The sequence below is a fragment of the Pristiophorus japonicus genome, unplaced genomic scaffold (genome assembly GCF_044704955.1).
Source record: "Pristiophorus japonicus isolate sPriJap1 unplaced genomic scaffold, sPriJap1.hap1 HAP1_SCAFFOLD_168, whole genome shotgun sequence".
Lineage (NCBI taxonomy): Eukaryota > Metazoa > Chordata > Chondrichthyes > Pristiophoridae > Pristiophorus > Pristiophorus japonicus.
The window spans coordinates 619,280-623,474 of NW_027251362.1; the positions used below are offsets into that span (position 1 = coordinate 619,280).

The 4,195-nt window shown below is 42.0% G+C and overlaps 1 non-coding gene across 1 annotated transcript; it reads left to right on the forward strand.

Annotated features, from left to right (window-relative positions):
- The first annotated feature begins 3,304 nt into the window (after nt 1-3,304).
- trnas-uga (transfer RNA serine (anticodon UGA)) lies at nt 3,305-3,386 on the forward strand. The gene has a single exon. It is a non-coding gene; the product is annotated as a tRNA-Ser (tRNA).
- Nucleotides 3,387-4,195: the final 809 nt, after the last annotated feature.

Genomic DNA, 4,195 nt, shown 5'->3' on the forward strand with positions numbered 1-4,195 from the left:
GAGCATTGAGAAATATACACAGAAAACAGCATTAAAAAGTGCATTTTTTAAAGAGCCCTGCAATGTTTGGCAGGAAACCACATTCAGCTGATGAGCTGAACAAGTTTAGGCAGTACTCAAACCTACAATCTTCAGATAACATCAGTGTTTGCATCGAAGTCATACTCTTTCTCCATTAAGCCATGCTGCTCCTGCAGTACACAGCAGAATAATATTGAGAATGAGCGATGATTCACGGGAATTGTATTTATTTCAGTTCCATACTGAGAACGCAAACCAATCAGCGGCAGTGGGCCATTAACTGATTGAAATACGATAAGTCCCAAATTCTCGAAGATAAGCGAACTGTTCATTAAATGCTGGAAACAATCCGTCTTTCCACCAGCTCTTATCAGAACTAAGATTTTGCATCATTGCTTCAATATTTTGCAGGGCCCTTGTGAGTTTCGTTCCTAAATGTTAAACTTCTCTAGAATAACAAAGCTAAAGTACTCGCAACACCGCCCTCTCCCACGCAAAAATAAAATGTCCCGTGCGGTGATGGAACCCGCGGCCTTCACGTTAACAGCACCATGCATGAACCATCTGAATTAACCGGCCCTACTATCGTGTACTTTTAGCGGATGATCTAAAAGAATAAACCGAGCATTTCTGCAGCGTCGTTCACCACAGGACTTCCCAAAGCGGTTCACAGCCAGCTAAGTAGTTTTACAGTGTGGTCACTTTTGTAAGGTAGGAAATGCAAAAGAAAATTTGCAACAGCAAGAACCAACGATGTTATAGTGAACAGATGTGGGTTGAAGGATGTACATTGGCTCCATGACACCGGAGTGAACTCTCCTGCTCTCCTTCCGAATAGTGGGCGTGGGATCTTTTAAGTCCAGTTCAGAGGGCAGACAGGGTCTCGGTTTAAGATCTCAACCGAAAGTCAGCAAATCCGAAAGTGCAGTGCTGCATCACTACTGTCGCTCCGACATTAAAACACCTACTTGACCTCCTCCTCACCAATCTGTCTTGTCGCAGATGCAATTGTCCATGGCAATATTGGTAGTAGTGAACACTGGACAAACCTTGTTGATACCAAGTCCTGTCTTCACACGAAGGACACTCAGCATCGTGTTATCTGGCACCACCACCGTGCTATGTGTGATAGATTCTGAAGAGATCTAGCAGCTCAAAGCTGTGCATCCTTGAGGTGCTGTAGGACATTAGCAGCAGCAGAATATTATTCCACACAATCTGTAACTTATGTCCAAACATATACCTCACTCTACCGTTACTTTGTAAACAGAGTACCAAACCTGGGTAGCGCCTCAGCCTCTTTTTTCAAGTGAAAGTAGACCCATGCTGGTCTACTTTCCTGATATGTTTGCACTGACTGTTTATGCATCATCCTTGTAAATCTACTCTGCATCCTCTCAATGCCTCTATATGCTTTTTATAATATGGCGAATGGAACTGTAAGCAGCATTCTGTGTGGTCTAACAAAGGTTAAATAGAGGTTTAGAATAACGTCACTACTTTTATATTCTGTCCGTGTAGAAAAAAATAATCTCGTTTTCTTTGCCTTTTGTCCAGCCTTGATAACCTGTGTTTTAACTTTTAGAGTTTTGTGCATTTTTCTTCCGTGATCGCTTTGATCCTCTACGCCACCCAGACTGACATCCTCAATTAATATGCAACCACCCTATTTTCAGAACAAAATATAACACCTCACATTTATATGGTTTGAAATTCAAATGTAAATTTTTCATGACCTCCTGTAATTTGTTGCAGTCCTCCTCAATTTTGACCACCCCCCCCTAATTAGATATCACTTGCAAATTTCGAAATTATGTTTTTGCTTCCTCGTTCAAATTTTCAATATAACTTTTGAACAACAATGATCCCAACACAGGTCGTTGTGGAACACCACTACCCACCTTCTTCCAATAGGAAAAGCTCCATTTTAACACTAATCTCTGCTTTACGTCTGAAACCAGCGAGCTATCCATTCTTCTAGTTGTCTCCTGATTCAGCATTCTATAACCTAGGCTTCAGGGTCTTCTTGTTCCTGTGCAACAATCTAGAGGTCCCAGTGTTTTATTTGATTAGGTCAAGCATGTAGACTTCGTTAGCAAGGGCAGCATTTGTTGCGCATCTCTAATTGCCCTCGTTAAGGTGTTGCTGAGCAACCATCTGCAACTGAAAGTCTCGCCAGTCCATTTCAGCGGGCAGTTAAGTGGGTCTAGAGTCACATCTCGGCCCAGACTGGTAAGGTCGGCAGATATCCTGCCCTAAAGGATACTAGTCAATCAGATTGTTTTGTTACGATAATGGTCACCATTACTGGTACTTTTAAATTCCAGAATTATTTAATTAAATTTAAATTACCGTACTCTAGTGGTGAGCTGTAATTTTCTCTCTGGATTAGTAGTCCAGTGAAATAACAGTCATGCTACTATGATTGGCCGCCAGTGTAATGTGCTCGAGTGGTTGAATGACTCCTCCTGTTTCTGGGCAACAGTTGGAGCTAAGGAATGGCAAACCCCCTGGACGGTGAGAGAATTATCATGTCACTATTATTGGTCTCCGCCTATTTAATGTCCTCAAGGGTCGGAATGACTCCCCCTGTCCCTGTGTGTAATAACAGAAAAGTCCTTTATTGTAAACTGCCTCGGGTGTGCACCGGATTTATTTGATTCCCACTTCGGTTAAGAACAAGATCCGACTTCCTGTATTGCCGAAAGGACATCCGACAGTGGCGCACTCTGGTGTCAGTTAACCTAAGTATAAATTTATTACCCTGTTCATCATGTTGCGTGTTGGAATGGCAAACCCCTGGTCCTATGTAATATGCTCGAGGTGTTGAATGGCCTCATCCTATTTCTGCGCAACATGTTCGTGGGTTTAGCATTGCCTTCTCGTCATCTGTGCTGCAGGTTCGCGCAACAGAATAGAGTTCTACTGTTCTTCCTCATGTCCCTTGCAACTGATTTGAGGGGTTAATGGACTCCGCCTGTCACAGGCTCGATGTCTTGCTCCTGTTACTGCGCAAACGACTTCAGGGCGCCCAGAGATTTTAATGGATTATTGTGGCCTTTGTGTAACAGCAAGAGATGGGCTGCAGTTTCACATCTCTGAAGTTTTGATTTGATGCAAAATTGATTGTGCGTACCAGGAAACATAAAATTTGGACGTAAAATCCGTCTCTGGTGGAATTCAACCCCACAATTTTTCAATACCTTATATTACATTAACTCAAAGTCTATCTGTCTGATATTTTGAACCGATCATTGGACTGTTAAAGCATATCACTAACGAAGTTGCGAAGGCCGAGTGGTTAAGGCGTTGGATTTGAAATCCAATGGAGTTTTCCCACGCAGGTTCGAACCCTGCTTGCAGTGATTCTACGGGAAGTGTTTCCTTCTTTAATTGTCTCCGTGTGGATAGCGCTGGAATCTCATCACATTTCCCTTTATTGCACTGATTGATGCGAATCTGATGTTGGAATTGGAAACACTATTAATTTAGAGGCATTAATTAGTGATGGTTGGTTTGTTGGAAACGATTTGCAAAGATCAGTGAGAAATACACACAGGATACAGAATGAAAAAATGCCTTTTAATAATGAGTCCCTGCAATGTTTGGAAGGAAATCACCTTCAGCAAATGAATGTGAACAAGGTTTGACTTTAAAAGTGGAACAAGATTTGACTAAAGAACCAAAGCAAGCCTCGAATCTGCAATTTTCTGAAATCATTAGTTTTGCACCAAAGTGAGACGCCTGAGCCAAATGGCCAAGCGCCCGCTGCAGTGCTGAGCAGCTTGATGGTGAGAATGAAGGATTGAACACCGGAATTGTATTTTTTTCTGTTTGATATTTTCCACTGCGGACCAATCTGCGGCAGTGAGCCATTCTGTGATTGAAATACAAGACGGAGCAAAGCCGCGGAGGATATGCAAATGTACCTTAAATGCTGAAGAACTAATATTTTGCAGCATTGCTTCAAATCATTGTGAGTTTATTTCCGACATGTTTATGCTGCTCTAAAATAATTTCACCCTACCACCAAGAATAAAATAATTAGCCAATACGTGAATAAAACGCGCTACTTTGGCGTTATTCGCAACAGGCTCGAAACAACAGAGCTAACCAGCCTTATTGCTATTCACTTTTTTCAGACCCTGTGAAAGAAAAAAACTATCATTTCTAC